The sequence below is a fragment of the Cynara cardunculus genome (genome assembly GCF_001531365.2).
Source record: "Cynara cardunculus var. scolymus isolate 2C chromosome LG 2, CcrdV1, whole genome shotgun sequence".
Classification (NCBI taxonomy): domain Eukaryota; kingdom Viridiplantae; phylum Streptophyta; class Magnoliopsida; order Asterales; family Asteraceae; genus Cynara; species Cynara cardunculus.
The window spans coordinates 41,570,512-41,590,358 of record NC_037529.1 but is presented as its reverse complement, the minus strand read 5'-3'; the positions used below and the strand labels follow the sequence as shown (position 1 = coordinate 41,590,358).

Genomic DNA, 19,847 nt, shown 5'->3' with positions numbered 1-19,847 from the left:
CGTGTTTGACTTTTCTTATAGAAGTTTGACTTTGACTTTGCTTTGTTAGTTTGACCATATAAATAGGTAGTGGTCTTTGTAATTTGAAGAGAGAGAGCTAATTGTAATAATCATACGTATTGAGAGGTTTGTCTGAAATTGTAAGGATTGACTTTTCCTCTCAATATTCATATGAATGTTCTTAATGCAATATCAAGATTCTGCCATTGTTGAAGATATTATGAAGATTGATCAGTGAAATTGGACTCACAAAAACATCGTTTTCTTCTTTAGTAACGTGAATTTCTAGGTTTTCTTCTCAATTATTGATTTTATTTACACTCTTTGCATTTGTTCATTTCTTAACCTCAAAGTCGGTTATCGAAAGCAAGCAGAGAACAGTGAACTTTCGATTAGTTGTCAATGTAGTTCTGCCTGGAACATCTGGGTAGCATAGACAATTACAAGGGATATCGTTGAAGATATGTGTTACAAGAATTACATAAAATAAATCTCTCAGACTGCTAAAAAATGTAGACTGGTGCAAGTATACGCTCATCAATTCACTATCGTCTTTTACAAGTAATAAAATGGAAAAAAAATACCGAATATCGTCCACGGAGAAAAATGAATAAAAGTTCGTTTTAGTAGTATAAATAAAGATATGATTTCAGATGATGAATTCGAGAAAATATTTGTGGTGAGTTGATTAAACACTACCGTTGTGAACAAGTAATAAAAGAGAGCTTAGGGTGAAGGGATTCGTTAAGATATTAAACCGATTTTTAAGTAGACAGCATGCTACAGCATGGTTCTATAACATGCTTTATAAATAACTTATCTTTACAACTAATAGCTTCTTTACGGTACTCTCTCGAGATGTAGAATAGCGCACTGTCATAGATTGAACCTTCATATCTTTATGCAAGGATGGAATCTTGACGTTGGTTCAAACTATCCTTTTATAAGGTAAATGGAGCGAAAACGAGTCTCCTCGATTCTAAGTAACTCTCTCGAGCTTACTTCCATATCATTCAAGTTGACTTGTGCTTGTTGGTTTATCTCTAAATCCAACACACTTTAACACTTTCAAACAAGTGATCAACTTGTCCATGGATGATGTTTTTGCAATAAAAACTTGAATGACGTAGTTGTAAAGATTTATAATTTATGTTTCCACAAATGGAATCGGTTTTTCTCTTAACGTCACCCAACACCCAAGCTATATTTTTAGCCTAACATACTTGAAAAATTAATTGCGTAAATACTAACGCATAAGAAAGGAAAATAACGTAGAAGAAATAAATGCTAAGCGTAATTATAAAAGCGTCTAACAATACTTAAACAAGAAAAATTATTTGCATGAATAATAATAAAGCATAATAAGTAGAGCATAAGAGAAGAAAAGAAAGTAGAAGAAATAAATGTAAAGAGAGATTATAAAAGAGACTTAAAATACTTTAACTAATAATATTGATTGCAGAAATAATAAAACATAATAAGGAGAGCATAAAGAAGAAAAGATAATAGAAGAAATAAATGTAGAGAGGAAAGATAAAAGAAGACTTAAATGTAAATGAAATACTTCCAAAGTTACTTGCACAAGTTCTTACTTTCCAAATGACTTACTTACTTGACTCCCCTTTTACAATGCCAAGCCTCCCCCCTTTATATAGTGGAAGAAGGGAGGATAAGGACCAAAGGATAAAGGTTTTACCCAACCTTTTTACATTGTCCAATGGGTAAAGCCTTGCTACCTAGATAACAACAAAAATCAGATATTAGATTTATACTATGAGATCTTAAAATATGCATGAGATGGGCTGCCAAAAAGGGGGGGGGGATTTGACCTCAAAAGATTCCCGTACTATTCTCAAAAGTGCCCTTAGATCGTCGTGCAGCACATGTTGTAGCATGCTTCAGCCAAATACCTAACATCATGACTATTTCTCCAAAAATCAGCAGATATCCAAGAAGTAAACATGTTTATCACATCACTTTAGCTCCAATATAAAAAAACAAAATAAAAAGACTCAATTTGTGGAATTTTGGGAAAACAAAATGGGTAAATAAAGTAAAGAAAAAGTGTAAAAGTATCAAATAAATTGATACTTATCACACCCCCAAACTAGAATTGTTGTTTGTCTCCAAACAACATAAAAAGACAAATAAAAGACTCAAATTAGATGGAAAAGTATGGACACCGACACTCACGACTACAACTTTCTTGTTATAAATAGCTTTTCATAAATCAAAGTGGAAGTTGTCTTGTACCAATCACATTTATATACCATAGGCTAGCCTCACTTTTTCTTTGTCTGATTTTTAAACTTGCCACTTGGGATCAAAAGGACTTTTAGGGTATCACTCTTTGGCTTTTTCTTTCTCACATAACTTTGCCTTTTTTCTTTGAATAAACATTTATTTATTTTGCTTTTGTAGCCATTTTCTTTTTGCATTTTTGAATTTTTGCTTTTTGGCTATATAATGTTTTTTAAGCATTTTTTATAGAGCTTTGCCCTTTTTGACAAAGATTCCCCTCCAACTTAGATATAACAATGTTCCCATTGTGATATATATATATATATATATATATATGGCTTAGTAGGGGTGCAAGAGGGGTGTATAGGGCTTTGCCCAGTTATGGAGAAGAGATGGCCTAGATCATTTCCCAAATTAGTGACAAGTGAAATCAAGTTTCGTCCCGGAAAAGAGTTGGCTAGTTCTAGTATTGCAATGTAAATCAGTACTCAAACTCACATCACTTTTAAGTTACTCAAGCTATAAACACAAGTTGGTGGTAGTGAAGATTATGCCATAAATTTCCATCTATATAAAAAAATCTAATACTAAAAAAAACTGACACGGATAGTTCCCAGACTCATGGAAAAGGGAAAAAAATAAAGGAAAAAGTAAATTGGAGCTTAAGGGATGATAGATAAACCTGTCTACTTAGGTGGAGTAAGTGCCATCAATGGGTCTTCGGTGCTCCGGGACATCCTGTCAATCATCTTTTTCAAATTGGCCATCAGTCGTGCATCTCTTGCTTCCATCTTTGCAAAAAGCTTCTCTTCATGTGCCTTTAAAGCTTTCTCCACAATGGTTTGGTAGGTTTGAGTGGTCTTCTCCAAGGTAGTCTCTAAGGCGGTGACCTTTTCCTTCAATCTCTAGACCTCAAGCATCAAGTCCTTGTCTATGTGGTTGCTGTCCGGGACAATAGGAGGTTGTCTGAGATCACTTCTCGGGGTCTTGCGGATTCTGTCGACCGTCTTGCACCCAATGGGTAGTGCATTAGTGGTTAGAGCATCATCAGGTGGTACCGGTACTTTGGCCTTCTTCATCAATCTATGTATCAAAGCTGGGAAGTAGAGTCGACCGGTGGGTTTTCGTGTGCAACCTTGAATGACATTAGAAAGAACTGCTCCTACATCAACCGTCTTTCCTGCAAGAATACAATAAAGTAAGATCATGCGGTCTAATGAGGTACTTGAGTCGTGTGCGGTTGGGTGAAAAGAGTATCGCAAAAAGTGGTTCCAAATAGCCTCATTCTTTTTCAATAAATTGGTTTGGAATTTAAGCGGACTGCGCTTTTGGGGTGACTTCCAAGTGGCTCCTTTCTTCTGCCACGACAGTAAGCACCATTTTCAATTCTTCGTCAGTGTGATCATGTAACAACCTACGATACTCACAAACTAGAGGTGCACTCAAATCATAGAAATTATTGATAGCATGCGAAGAGTAAGAGATCTTTTTACCTCTAATATGAACTGAGGTAGTGCAGGTAGAGGAAACTAAGGCATAGAACTCTTGGAGCCATTTGAGGAAGTAAGGCTCTCTCACAGCAGTGAAAGTCTCCCATCCCCTTTGGATAACAATGTCATGGATAAAGGAATAGGTCTCAAGACAACTCTTATTAAACTCTCTCTCTCCTAATCCCAAAAAAGTCTTGAACTTCTGAAAATTCCTAGGCCTCCGGTTGCTCTCACTATGGCTGTCCACTTGTCGAGTGCGGGTATGCTTTTTGGGCGGGATTGGTGCTACCTGATGTCTTTTGGATCTCCTAAGTTGGGACAATGGGATATCCTTATCAGGAGTCCACTCAGAGTCTTCAGACTCAGCTCGTCTCCTTTTGGAGAACCTCTCAATAGGGACTAAGTCAGAGTCACTAGAGGTGCGGTTGCTATCCTCATTGGACTTTTGCCCAGACATCTCAGGAGAAGGGATGGAAGTGGGCTATGAAGTCAGGAATGACATCATAGGTAGTGCTCACAAGTGGTGCGGTGTATGTTCTAGTGATGGGTGGCATGGGCATAATGGCATTATATGCATCAAAGATCATGTGGGAAGTAGGGATGTAGATTGGGAAAGAGGGTAGTGCATAAAATGGGTTGTTAAACCTATCAAATGCAATGGAGATGGGTGGAGGAGTGTAGTGATGCGAAGTCAAGTCAACCATCCCCAAATCAACCATGGGAGAATCATTGAACTGGTAGTGTGATGTATGTGTGTGTGTGTCCATAAGAGTGATAACATCTGAAGAAGTGGTGGAATCCGGCCACTCAAGTAAGTGAATTGGGTCATCTTCTTCCATAAAATAGGCATTGAGATCAATGTTAAACATAAAATCCTCACCAAGCATTTCTTGACCATCATGATGCTCCATATGAATAGGATCACTTTTGATTGTGTGATCACTTTGAGCATCAATAGTGTGTGTGCTCTCAGATAAATGAGAGTTAGAAAGACTTACAATAGGATTGTTGTGGCAAGTATCTAACTTTGTGCTCTCTGTCTTCCCAATACCTTGAGAGATTGGCTCTAATGTAGGTGGCATTCCGGAGTATTGGGCATCATCTTTGATTTCATCCTTGATCTTTAACTTTTTGGCCCTTGCCTTCCTTGGTTTTGGTTTAGGTAGACCTTTGGGAACATATGTCTCTACATCAATGGCATCTTCTTCCTCTTTAGTCATACGCTTAGTGACATGACGCTCCGTTGATCTAGTGGCTGGATGATGGGCTTTTGGTTTTGGTTTAGTGGGAATAGAAGGGGTGGTGCTGTAGTAGTGGGAGGGGCTGTTTGGGTAGGTATATCAGTATGGCTAGTGGCTTGTTGGGTCAAAACAGTAGGTAAAGGGACTGTTTGGGTAGGAATAGTGGGTAAAAGGGCTGTTTGGTTTAATACAACAGGTAGAGAGGCTGGTTGAGTTGAAACAGTAGGTGTAGGGATTGTTTGGGTAGGAAGAACAATGGATGTGGTGGTTAGTTGGGTTAAGGCAGTAGGTAGAGGGGCTGTTTGGGTTAAGGATACTGAATGTTGGATAGGTCTAATGGTTCTAAGGGGTGTGGGACAAGATATGATTGATCTGAGCAACCATGGAGGTAAATTGGCTAGATTTGGTGAGGTGGACGTGGCTGGTTGTGAAGTGGGAGGGATGGATGATTGGGAAGGGTGTAAGAACCCTGGTGGTGACTCAATAGATGTGGCATGGGTTTTTCCACTCTCACTTTCCAATAGCTTAAAAGCAAAGGTGTCTTGCAATAGGGTGATCTCACTTTCCTCTCCATGTTTTATCTCCTCAACAACTTCAGTTTTGCTTAAATCTAACATAGATTTAACTCCTTCTTTATGGCACAAGAACTTAATGACACTCAAGTTAGAACACTCATCTTTTTCATCAGGGTATTTCATGGATTTGAAAACATTAAAAGTGACATCCTGATCATTCACTCTCATAKTCAATTCTCCTTTCTGAACATCAATCAAAGTCCTACCGGTTGCTAAGAATGGTCTTCCTAGGATGATTGGAATCTCTTTATCAGCCTCAAAATCAAGAATGATGAAGTCAGCAGGAAAAATGAATTTATCCACTTGGACTAATACATCTTCAATTTTTCCTTTTGGGTAAGCTATGGATTTGTCTGCTAACTCAAGGGTAACTGTGGTTGGTCTAGCCTCACCTATGCCTAAGGTATACTGACAAGGGCATGAGGTTAATGCTGGCACCTAAATCATATAAAGCCTTTCCAATTTTTTTCTCACCTATTGAACAGGGAATTGTGAAACTCCCGGGATCTTTGAGTTTAGGGGGAATTTTATTTGAAAGGAGGGCGCTACAACGTTCTGTTAGGGCCACAGTCTCAAATTCGTTCAATTTCTTCTTCTTGCTCAAAATGTACTTGAGAAATTTTGCATAACTTGGCATTTGTTCAATAGCTTCAACCAATGGGATGTTGATATGTAGTTGTTTGAACACGTCAAGGAACTTTTTGAATTGCAACTCCTCTTTCTGATTCCTCAACCTTTGTGGAAAAGGTATATAAGGAGGAACAGGGGCTATAACTGGTTTCTTAGAGGACTGACTAGGGGGTGCCTGGATGATGATAGGTTCGTTATGAGGAACTGGTGACTCAACATTCTTGTTACTTTCAGAAGAAGATGTTCCAATATCATTTTGAAATGATACATTCTTTTTGCCTTCATTTGGAAATAACAAGGGGAAGTCTGCTTTCTTAGGAAGTGGTCCTATTTCTATTGATTTTCCCTTATCTTTCAAGGTGGTTGTGACAATATCTAAACTAGATGTTGTGACATCCATCTCAATTGGGTTCTGGGGTTCAACAGACTTTTTTATAGGTTCACTCTCTATGAGGTTCTTTCCATTCCTTAAAGTCACTACTTTTACATGCTCTCTCATCATTGGCTTTGGAATCTCTGTATCACTAGGAAGGGTACCTACAGGTCTAATTCTTACCTCAAGTGCAAGTTGACTAATATGTGTTTCTAGAGATCTTATGGCAGTGTTCTGATGGTTCATGGTTGTGTTGGTTTGGTTTATGAATCCTTTTAGAGTTGTTTCCAAAGAAGTAGAAGATTCGGCTTGTTGGTTAGAATGATTTGCTTGTTGATGAAAATTATTTTGGTGATGGTTTGGAGCTTGACCCTGATGATGTTGTTGAGGTTGATGTGGTTGGAATTGTGAAGTCCCTTGGGGTTTGTTCATTGGTGGATTTAAAGCAGGAATGTGCCATGAAAAATTTGGGTGTTGTCTCCACCCAGGATTGTATGTTTGAGAAAATGGTCCTGATTTATTTTGATTCCCCACATAGTTGACTGATTCCGAGTTAGATGGACAATGTTCAAAGGGATGTCCTCCACCACAATACACACATTGTACCGACTCAACAGTTGGAGCATGTGTTGTGGCTATGGATTGTGCTGCTTAACCATTTGTTAAATTTTTAATCAAATTAGTCATTGCAGTCATCTGAGCCGTCAATGCTGTAAAAGCATCTATGTCATGAACTCCCGCTGTTTTGCGTGGTAATAGTGCATGTGGATCTGCCCAATGTCCATTATTATTAGAAATCTTTTCAAAGGATACCATATCCATCACTATAGGTACTAGCTATGAAAGCTCCTCCTGATGTAGCATCGAGCATTTGTTTTGCAGTGAGATTCAACCTATTGTAAAATGTCTCGAGCTGTATACAGTATGGAATGCCATGGTGAAACCATTTTCTCAATAGCTCCTTGTACCTTTCCCAAGCATCGGGAACTGCCTCATCGTCCATTTGTTTAAAAAGACAAATTTCGTTTATGGACTTAGCGTTCTGAGTGGGAGGAAAATATTTTTTTAAAACTTTTCTGCCATGCTATTCCAAGAATCCACAGATCCTGGTTGTAAGGAATTGAACCAAGACTTTGCTCTATCCCTTAAAGAAAAAGGAAACAATGTGAGTCTCAGAGCATCGTTAGATAGTCCCGGGATAAGGAAAGTGTCAGTTATTTCCATGAATGATTTTAAGTGTGAGTGCAGATCTGTTAGGACTGAAAATCAGTGTAAAGTTGTATTCGTCTTGAAAGTTTATTTTGTCTATAATTGTGTAAAAGTCATTGTGTTTGACTTTTCTTAGATAATTTGACTTTGACCATTTGTGTATTGTTTGACCCTGTAAAAAGGGTATTTCCTTTGTAATTTTAGAGAGCTTTCATTGTAATATCATATTCATGATAGTGAAGTTTGACCAAGATTAGAGCTTTGACTTTCTCTCTCACTACTTCTTATATGTTCTTACTTGAATATATCCAGATCTGCCATTGTTTTTGAAAATTTAATGAAGATTGATTGATTGTGGACTCACATTTGGTATCAGAGCAGGAAGTGCATTGAAATCAATAGAAGAAATTGGAAATTTGAAGATTTTTGAAGGAAAATTTTCTGGAATTTTATGTGTTCTTCATTTTTTTATGTTCTTCATTTTTTCTTTAAGTTTGATCCAATTTTTTTTCAAAATCTTATGTTTTTGTGTTAAAACATTGATCGTTTTGTACGTTTTTGCATTGTGAATCTTTGTTTTTTACAAGTTTATGTGTTTTGATCTTTAATTTTCAAGATTTGGTCAAATTTTTGCGTGTTTTTGATTTTTTTGTGATCTTGAAAATCTTGAGAAAATCTAGATTTTGATCCAAATTTGAATAAATTTTTTGTGTTTTTGGGTTTTGTACGATTTATATCAATCGGATTGAAGTCTTAGAATTTTTCCCTTTAAATCGTTCAATTTGAGACTTAGTTTTTGGGCTATTTTGTACAAAGGCCCATCCTGACTTTGTACAAAGACTTTGACCGGATTGTTTCTTCACAACCCATCAGACTTCATTCATCTATCTGTTATCATCTTCATCGCCATAGTCATCTTCATCGTTCCTCTCACAACATAGCTAGAATCAGCCGATTTGCACTCAATTGATCAAAGGTATATCATCAAGCAGACTAGGGTTTACAGGGTATAAATCGCTGGTTTTCAGGTAAGTAAATCGTTCAATCTCACAGGTTAAGGCACACCACTTGACCGAATTCGTATATCACTTGAGCGGATTTTGTCCGAATTTGTACATCTCTTAAGCAGAATTGACCGGATTCGCATAACATTTGAGCGATTTAGGAGTTAAATCGGGCATCACAGGTAAATCGCTCACCTGATTGTGTTTGCAATAAGCGGATTAGTGAGCGGATTAAGATTCTCTTTGATCGATTTAGTGAGCGGATTACATCTTGTAGTGAGTAGACTTTGAGCGGATATAGGTTGTGATTTGAGCCATTTTGACCGGATTAAGAAACCTCTTGAGCGATTAATCTTTCTGTGGTAGGCGATTTAGCTAGCAAGACAGCCTTTATACAGTTTACTCAATCAAAACCTAAATCACAGGTTGTATTGTTCAATTTAGGGTTCTTGTTTGGTTTTACCTTCATCGCAGACACATCGATTTCATTTAAATCGCTTGAATGTTCATCTTCTTCACAACTGTTCTTGACCTAAATCACATGTTACCTCTGTATTCGATTTTTGATTTGTATTGCTGTTGATCTTGATACATTTGTTGGATTTTGCTGATTTTGGTTCATAACAGGAAATCGATCACAGCTCAAGCGCAATCAAGGGTTCAACAAAATTGCTGACTGGTTTGAGGTTAATCGCATATCATTCAATCATGAAGTGGATGAATACTGGTTTTGATCATCTCTGTTCACAAGGTTATTAAGATACATARTTTCCCTYGAACTCAGTCAAAAAGGACAGGCTATTCTAAATCATTCACTGACCTAGCTGTTGAAGATTTCATCATATCTGAATTGGTTGTATTTTGCACACATTTTCTTTTGATTTTACATAAAGTGCAGCTTGCTGTTCAATCGAGTTAGGAAGCTGGAGTTGATTGAGTTAGAGCAGTAACTGGTATTAGAATCGATTTGTTGTCTGTATTGTGACTGGTTTGACTTAAATCGTTTGATAAGGATGTGAGGTTTTGCTCAAATCACTTGATACAGTAACTGTTTAAGAGTGCTGTATCACAAACTCCTCAAGAGCGTGTGCGTCTCAGCTGCTTACGAGTGCTGCATCAACTGGCAGCTAGCACAACATGCACAAAAGCCATGGCAGCAACTAGTATTGGGACAACAATTAGTTATACACAACTAGTTGCATATAGAAGACAGTCAAGTTAATATTGGTTTTGGAGGTATTACTTGGACTATTGGGGTTGCCTTGTTGGAAGCTGTGAAAATAACTTCCAACTTGAGAAGGGTCGGCAGTTTTGTGAAAAATCATGGGATGTGGCCAAGAACAGTGTTCCACCCCAGCCATTTATAGAGCAGTATTGCTTCAGAGCACCATATGTTGTGTTATTTTTGAGGGAAGGGTCATGGTACTTAAAATAGAAGCAGCAAATGGTGAATCAGTAGTTTGTTTATAGATTTAAAGCTGGTTGTTGTAGACCTAATTGAATTGCATATTTTGGTTTGCTGTGTTTGTTGTAGAGATTGCTGTCTAAGCATCTGTTGTTTTTGTTAAGAGTTTTGTTAAGTCTGCAGTGCTTCAGCCTTATTTGATGTTTGACTAGGAACTTTGCTGTTTGACATTCGGTTAATTGTTGGATTCTCGAAAACAGCAAAATCCCAGATAGCCTTCAAAGCAGCAAACCTTCTTCTGTAATCTTTATTATCTGAACCTTGTTAACTGAAGACTTATAACGGCCATAGTATGTTGACAGCAGGTGTTAAAAGAAGCTGAATTTTTTTTATTTTCTTTAGATTTTAATTTTTTGGTCTTTTTATCTGTTTTTAACTGTTTTGTTTTTATTTTTTTTAAACTGTTTGAGAATCTTTAAACTGTTTTCCGTCGCGTAAACTGTTTTTCATCAGTTTTAACTGATTTAACTGTTTTTAACAGTTTTTAACTGTTTTCAACAGTTTTGACTGTTTTTACTGATTTTTGATAGTTTTTCGTCGATTTTCTAATTTCTCATCAGTTTTTGTGTTTTTCTGTTTGTGTGTTTGAGCTTAACTGTATTTGATTTCTTTTATCTGATTTCATTGCATTAGATCCTTTGATCAATCTATTTCTAAAATGACAGCTTTTTACAAGAGAGAATACGGAGAGCTTAAAGAAGAATTCGATAAAGTAAATTCTGTAATAAGAACATTTCGAGGACAATTCGTCTAACTGACTGTAATAAGAGAGAGAAGGAAGAAAAGAGAGTTTTGCAAGAAAAGAGAGTTTTGCAAGAAAAGCTGAGCGATCTGATGAAAACTTGTTCTAATCCAGAAGAGACAGTTAGGTTAAACAAACAGATTGATGACTTAATAGCTAAAGTGCATAAATCTGAAAGTGAATTGTTTGATGTAAGGAAGTACTGGATTTCGAGAAAGAGAAGGTTTTTGAAACTGAAAAGAGGTTTGATGCTGAAAGGAAAGTGTTTGGAAGCAAGATAAAAACATTAGAGCTGAATGTCACTTTGCTTTCAAAACAAATATTAGATTTTGAACAAGTTATCATTTTGGAACGATCCAAGTTTGATAAAGTGAAGAAAGAGTATGAAGAAGAATGTCAAAGAAAGAATTTGGAATTGTTTGACAACATTGTTCAGAAGAAGAAAGCATTAGATGAAGAGAAGAGAGTGTTTGTTCTCGAAAAGAAAAACACTGCCAAGAAAAATGTTGCAATTGCCAAAGAGCTTACAAAGAAAAAGAAATGGCTTGACATTGCTTCAGAAAATGAGAAGGGAAGTTCAGACGAAGAGAGAAAGAAATTTGAGAAAGAATGGAAAGTATTTGAAAAGTTAAAGAAGGAATTAGAAGGTAAGTTTTTGGATACTGCAAAGAAATTGTCTGATCTAGAGACAGAACTTGAAACTGAATTGAAGATGAGAACTGAACTTAAAAGGAAGTATGATTTAGTTACTAACGAAAGAGACCAACTTTTACAGAAAGTCAAAGACTTTTCTTATGCACAAAGCTCAATTGGCTCTCCATCACAGTGTAAAACTAGCTTCTATGACTATTCCAAATCGAATAGTTATTCAAGCAGCCCTAAATCTACAGTTTCTAAGAACTATTCTCGTTCTTCTAATCAGTATTATCAAGGGTATGTTATCAGATCACCCAATAAATCTTCTAAGACTAAAGCATTTGGGTTAATAAAGCTGATTCTGTTTCATTTCATACACCTGTTGTTACTAACTCTGTTCTTCCTTGCATTGTGAGATCCACTAATGATCTGATCAATCTTAGCAAGAGAAGAATTATGTGCTCAACATGCAAAACCAATGATTTTGTCAATAAGAAAAGGTTCAACAGGTGGCATGGAGATAACATCTATCAGAACAGTTGGAAAGGTAAGAACATGTATGATCATAATAACTGGTATGGATCATATTCTATTTCTGATCATCCTGTTCAAAGTGTTAAAAAGAATATATCTAATAAGAATAGATGGTTTGGAAGTTACAATGTACCCCAACCCGATACTAACAAAATAGGACCCAAATTCATTTGGGTACCAAAATCTATTTAATCTGGTTTTGCAGGTGTGTCAATTTTGTGCTGATCAGAATATCATATCAATGATACACCAATGCAGGGGGAGTTGTAATCTATTCCAAAAAGGCTTCTGAATACTTCAGTTCAGAACTTGTGCGTTACCGAGTGTGATTTCTAAACACCCAGTTTAGGACCCGTGCTAAAAATGTTTCCATTTTTGTTTATTTTGAGCTTAAATGATTCGTTACTCAAATCTATTTTCTAGGGGGAGTCTCTAGATTTTTTTTAATAAATGTTTTCGGAAAAGTGAAATATTTTTTTGGAAACGAGTACATTTTCTGAGATTTTACTTGTGTAATTTCTCATCATACATAACTCCAATACCTGTTTCAGCTATTCTTCAAACTGTTATTATCACGTCTCTTAAAATCATATCATTTTTCGGTGATAATACACTCGTTAGTAATCAAAGTTTGTTTTACTGATTTTTTACTTTGATTGATACACATTAAACAATTCTTTGAATAATCAGAATCTGTAAACTTGTTCTTACAAATCTTCATTCATTTCTCTTATATATTGAATAATTTTAATTGTTGTTGCATCATTCCTTATTGATTGTGCTTAAAGCCAAATATCCTGATCAATTTTTATTTGATCATTGTGCTTATTTGCAATAATATTTTTGATCAACTGTTTGTGATCAACTGTACTTAATGCTAAATTTTAGGAGGGACTGAGTGATTATCAGAAATACCTCAATGGAATGTCAGAACCGACAAACCTACCTATGAGGACAACCATATCTGAGTGAGCTTTAAATACAAAAGGGTTTGTGTGCTGAGACAAAAATAAAAAAGAGATGGGTAGTTGTTGTGAGCTAAAAGAATTGACGAGAGTTGTGTCAGGACTAAAAGAATACGAAAATCCTGTTCCAAACTTCTAAAATTCGGGCATACCACATAATCTATTAGTTCTCGATTCTTTGGAGACTAATATTGAAAAAGGCAAAGCCTAGGCCAATTCTTGTCACAACCCCACCAGCTACTCATTCATCTCTCAACATATAAGTGTTTCAATAACACTTGGGGCATGTAGTTCATCTATCAATTTCTCACTCGGAGAAAGTTGATATTGAATCAGAAGGATATATGTCCCCCCTTCAAGTCTTTTTGATCATTAATTGAGTCTGATAAATTTGTGTAGTCCACACGGTTTATCTTTTTGAGCCTAAACAGAAGCATATGTTACTTTATCTTTCTACACTACACAGATTTAGCATTTTATATGTTAATTTTCCAAAACATTCATAAATATGTTTTTCTTAAGCTATCAAAGATTGAATGGAAGACCTGGTGAGATGAGCATAAAAAAGTCTCATATATACAGTACATCCGTTGTACTGAGTATATCTGTTATACTCACAGACCAATCTTTTATAAGATTGAAAAAAATTTCATTTGTTGAATTTGTTTGTTACCTTCCCATTCCCTTAATCTGAAAAGATTAAATAAGTGGATTTGAAAAGATCTACTTACATTTTCATGAATTGACGGCTTACGCGGAGAATTTCATTCATTCTTATGTATGATGCAATGATTCTCATTTCATCATAAGGGGGAGTATGTAATAATGAATGAAATATCCAATTTCGAACACTATAAAGGAGAATCGGATGTAAAGATTAAGGGGGAGTAACTTCAAATTTTGGCAAAAGACTCAAAAGAAGTACGACTAGAGATGATTACAAAAAACTATTCCTATGCTACAATGTCTGAGAGTTATTGAATGTGAAGATCATCCTTACAACAGTTTACTGATAGAGATTTCTCATTATAAAAGAATGTTTGTGATCTTATCTGAAGAAATTCATTATTGAAGAGAATGTTCAAAATTTGTTGTCTGAAGATTGAAGATCGTTATTGTTTCTGATCTACATTGTCAAAAGAGAAGATTATCGTTGTTCTACATTCGAGGAGGAGAATGTTAGAAGTTTTTTCTCAACAATTGATTGTCTAAAGATTTCGAGTTGAAGTTGGTTTTTGAAGAAGACATAATGTGCTTAAAGCTTCAAAGTTCAAATGAGACTCAAAGCGCACAAATTCTTTCAAGTCTGAATACAAAGGGGGAGAATGTTAGGACTGAAAATCAGTGTAAATTTGTATTCGTCTTGAAAGTTTATTTTGTCTATAATTGTGTAAAAGTCATTATGTTTGACTTTTCTTAGATAGTTTGACTTTGACCATTTGTGTATTGTTTGACCCTATAAAAAGGGTATTTCCTTGTAATTTTAAAGAGCTTTCATTGTAATATCAGATTCGTAATAGTGAAGTTTGACCAAGATTAGAGCTTTGACTTTCTCTCTCTCTACTCCCAATATGTTCTTACTTGAATATATCTAGATCTGCCATTGTTCTTAAAGATTTAATGAAGATTGATTGATTGTGGACTCACAGGATCTTCAGATGGCAAACCACTGAACTGACCGTTGGTTTGCAACATATTAAACATCACTGGTTTTAACTAAAAATGGAGGGCTTCCATTTGTGGTCTAGTTATCCCTGAATTTAATTGATCAAAAACAGGAAAGACATAGTCTATAATTCCTCCATCTTTTGAGTTTGCCAATTTGATTATTTTTTCAGCATCATTCAGTGGTGGGGGAGTTGGTGGAAGTTGATTTTCAGCCATATTGGAAGAGGTTAGAGTAGATAATAATGTTCTTTGCACTCTTCGTTTTTGTTTGAAAGTTTGCTCAATATCCAGATCCAACTCAAAAATCTCCCCGTGCGGTAGCCTTGGCATACACCACACCCAAAGTTAAGTAAAAAGATGGTAGAAAAATCAAATCTTTAGATTTACTAAAAAAAACTTTTGCCTATTTCCCCGACAGTGGCGCCAAAAACTTGTTACGAGAATTATATAAAATAAATCTTAGACTGCTAACAAATGGAGACTAGTGCAAGTATACACTCATCAATCCACTATCGTCTTTTACAAGTAATAAAGTGGTAAAAATACCGAATATCGTCCACGGAGAAAAAGGAATAAAAGTTCATTTTAGTAGTATAAATAAAGATATGATTTCAGATGATGAATTCGAGGAAATATTTGTGGTGAGTTGATTAAACACTACCGTTGTGAACAAGTAATAAAAGAGAGCTTAGGGTGAAGAGATTCGTTAAGATATTTGTGACATTCTGTCATTTCTGAGCTTCAGGTTAGCACCTTATTATAGATCCTATATTTAGAATTATATTTTACTAGGATCTAGTCATGATGATTAGAGTTCATCTAGCTTAGTTCCCAAGATTAGTTCGGAAGATCACACCTCGGCGGGTAACTGATAAAGTTTACCTATGTAATGCCGAATATTTTAGAAATGCTTCAAATAAAATAAAGATGATATTATAAACTTTTAAATTAAAATACAAAAGTCCCATTTGAATGTCCAAATAATTTTATCAAAAAGTGGAGTTTTGGAATTAATAGTGTCATTTTATTAATGTTTGGGTAAATTATATAAGTGGATTATAAATTTAATTGGGCTTATTTTTATTTAAGAAAAATAAAAGTTTTATTGGGTTTGGGCCTTTAGAGGCCAGCCCATTTCCTTCTTTAAAATCCTCATATAAATACCCCACATCCTTTGAAAACTCTCATTTTCAATTATCATCAGTTTAAAATTTTTCATCTCTCTCTAAAATCAACCACCCTCCAGCCGATTCCATCATCAAGCAAGTCTTTAGGAATTCTGTCAATCTTGAAGAACATTCAAGAATATAAGAAAAATGTATGATACTAGTTATTATACTTTTGTAAAACAACAAAAGTTGTCATTTTCTTACTCCTACTTCTTGATCTTGTAGTTGAATTTTTTTTGAGAGTTAAAGAGGGGAGATTATACATCAAAGACATGAAAATGTCTTCAAAAAGGATGATAATCTATGATCCATATTCTTTGAATTCTAAAGAAGGAGAAAACCCATTGCATGCGAAGTGTGAGCATGTAAAGATATGTTTTGAAGTATGGTAGAATCTTGCATGCATCTCCAATCGACTTTGTCATCTTCAAAATTTAATGGAATCGAGAAATATTTTCTGGAGGCTAACCGTATTTGTTAGTTTGAAAATAGAATTAAGACCCTTGAAAAATGATGAGTTTAGACCCCAAATGACGGTCACTCGAAGAGTGTGCAATTTGTTTTGGGGGCTGTGTAACTCAAGGTTGTAGGGTAATAATGAGTGACTTAAACCCACTCAAATTTCTTGACATTTGAAAAAAGTCGGCTGATCTCATTATTTTGAATGATGTGAAAAGTTGGACATAAAATGACTTTTGGAAGGTTCCTAATTAAAGTGATTTGTGAAACCCAAAAATACCTGGAACAGAATTTATAATCTGTCCAAAAATCAGCTTTTGAATAAAGGATTTTGATTCCTTTTATTATATATAATTTTTGGGCTATTTTTAGAATAAATAATRAAATATCAACTTTAATTTATAAAAACCCGATGGCATTACATAAGATACAACTTAACTTTATCTTTGTCAAGAACCCATAGGTGATCTAAATTCTGGATGTTGGTCTGTTTAGGAAGGTTAGGGCCGACGTTGAGCGCTTCAAACGTTACCAAGTTCTTGGATATTCAGTTTCAAACAAGTGAGTTTTTACGGCCCCACTTTTTAATGCTTTTTGTTATTTAACTGGGGGAAAACATGAGAATAAGCAAACTATACTGTTTATCTATTTAACCATTGGACTATAGAACTGTTTAGTCAAGCTTTGTTTGAAACCATCGGACTAAAGAACTATTTAGTCAAGTTTATTATGTCATGAAATATTGACTGTTTTTGCACTATGAAATAAATGCTAAATTGATGTGCTTGGGARTATGTTTCCAAATAAAGTCCCCGTCCGTAAACGCTACTTGTTAACTCGGGCACGTCCCCGGGCCGTGCTATTGTGGATAGCCGCTATTGTGTTGACAGTCCCACCCAGAAAGGGGTGCACATTACTTATGTTTTCTTAGTCTAATCATGTGGAATTTGGACCACCGCTGAATTAGTACTACTACGAACTGTGGGACCTAGGTAAGTCTACGGGATACTTATGGTTGTTCGTAAAATAATGGGGCACATTGGTCAGGTAAGGCTCAGTAGGGTCTCAAGTTTAAGCATTGTGGTAGGTTTACATTTATTAAGTGCAAAAGTTTACGTATAAGTTTGCAAATAAATGATTTCTGCATTGTAATATTTTGTGCATGTGAAAACCCGTGAGBTCACCAACTCTTTGTAGTTGACGTTGTTTTATGTTCCATGCTTTTCAGGTAATAAGTAAGAAATGAAGTATTTTGGGAGCATAATCGTGGCAAGACCGATTAAGTTCGCAAATGGAGATTTTGTAAAAAGAAGTATTTTATCCCAATTTGGTTGGGTGTTACACTTGATTTGTTTTAGTAAAACTTGAATGATGTTGTTTATTAACTGTTGCTCTGACTCGCTTACTTGTTACATCTCGTGTTTCCGCTTTAGTGGGGTGTGACAATATTAAACCAATTTTTAAGTAGACAACATGCTACAACATGGTTCTATAACATGCTTTATAAATAACTTATCTTTACAACTAACAGCTTCTTTAAGGTACTCTTTCGAGATGAAGAATGACACACAATCATAGATTGAACCTTCATATCTCAATGCAAGGCTGGAATCTTGACGTTGGCTCAAACTATTCCTTTTATAAGCTAAATGGAGCGAAAACGAATCTCCTCGATTCTAAGTAACTCTCTCGAGCCTACTTCCATATCATTCAAGTTGACGTGTGCTTGTTGGTTTATCTCTAAATCCAACACACTTTAACACTTTCAAACAAGTGATCAACTTGTCCATAGATGATGTTTTTGCAATAAAAACTTGAATGACGTAGTTGTAAAGATTTATAATTTATGTTTCTACAAATGGAATCGGTTTTTCTCTTAACATCACCCAACACCCAAGCTATATTTTTAGCCTAAATACTTGAAAAATTAATTGCGTAAATAATAATGTATAAGAAAGGAAAATAACATAGAAGAAATAAATGCTAAGCGTAATTATAAAAGTGTCTAACAATACTTAAATTGGAAAAATTAATTGCATGAATAATAATAAAGCATAATAAGTAGAGCATAAGAGAAGAAAAAAAGTAGAAAAAATAAATGTAAAGAGGGATTATAAAAGAGCCTTAAAATACTTTAACTAATAATAATGATTGCATAAATAATAAAACATAATAAGGAGAGTATAAGAGAAGAAAAGATAATAGAAGAAATAAATGTAAAGAGGAAAGATAAAAGAAGACTTAAATGTAAATGAAATGCTTCCAAAGTTGCAAAAGTTATTACTTTCCAAATGACTTCCTTACTTGACCCCTTTTACAATGCCAACCCTCTCCGCTTTATATAGTGGAAGAAGGGAGGATAAGGACCAAAGGATAAAGGCTTTACCCAACTTTTTTACATTGTCCAATGAGTAAAGCCTTGCTACCTAGATAACAACAAAAATTAGATCTTAGATTTGTAGTATGAGATCTTAAAATCTGCAAGAGATGAGCTGCCAAAAAGAGGGGATTTGACCTCAAAAGATTCCCGTACTATTCTCAAAAGTGCCACTGGATCGTTCTGCAGCACATGCTGTAGTATGCTTCAGCCAAATACCTAACATCATGGTTATTTCTCCAAAAATTAGCACATATCCAAGAAGTAAACATGTTTATCACATCACTTTAGCTCCAATATAAAAAGATAGAAAAACAAAACAAAAAGACTCAATTTGTAGAATTTTGGGAAAATAAAATGGGTAAATAAAGTAAAGAAAAAGTGTAAAAGTATCAAATAAATTGATACTTATCAATATGATAGCTGCCAAAGAGGTTCTCTGTTTGTTTATGTCACTCAAATACTATTGCATGTTGGTGAGATTTCGTGATTAATAGGTTGGATGTTTAAATGTTGTATGGTATGGGTTAAGATGTGGAAAGATGTGTGTGAGTGTGTATGAATACTTATGTTTATTTTTATTGTAAAAATAACTATGTTAGCAGATGTTATGCTGAAGGATGTCTTTCAAAAGTTTTAATGTTGTTACTTGTATAGAAAACAAGTGCTTTACATGTGTTGATCCAGACTCTCAGTGATTTGATGATGATCTTTTTGTACCTAGCGAAAAGTACTTAGTTCATTTTTGTTCAGTTTCGGAGATCATCACTGTGTCTATTCAGTGATTGTTGATTTGTAAACATCTCTAATGAACCAAATATTCTTTAAGAAGACAAAACTCACACCAAAAGAACCTTCAGCAATGTCGAAGATAAAGCTGAAGATAGAGACAGGCAGTTCGTGATCTGATGCAGTTTTTCGATGATAACAATCATGTCTACAATCAAATCGCCAGTACCAGCGATCAAATGAAATACAAGATTAGTTTTTGTCTTATCCTCCTACACACAAAGGACAACCTCATACCTCTCAAAGTAAACACATGTACGCTATCACTCTACTATCTCCA

At 35.2% G+C, this 19,847-nt stretch overlaps 1 long non-coding RNA gene across 2 annotated transcripts; it reads left to right on the top strand.

Annotated features, from left to right (window-relative positions):
* Window positions 1-8,633: 8,633 nt before the first annotated feature.
* Window positions 8,634-10,144, top strand: LOC112507798. Of its 2 annotated transcripts, none has more exons than XR_003068565.1 (2): window positions 8,634-8,787; window positions 9,391-10,144. It is a non-coding gene; the product is annotated as an uncharacterized LOC112507798 (long non-coding RNA). The 2 variants fall into 2 exon arrangements; XR_003068566.1 differs by having other exon boundaries at window positions 8,667-8,945.
* Window positions 10,145-19,847: the final 9,703 nt, after the last annotated feature.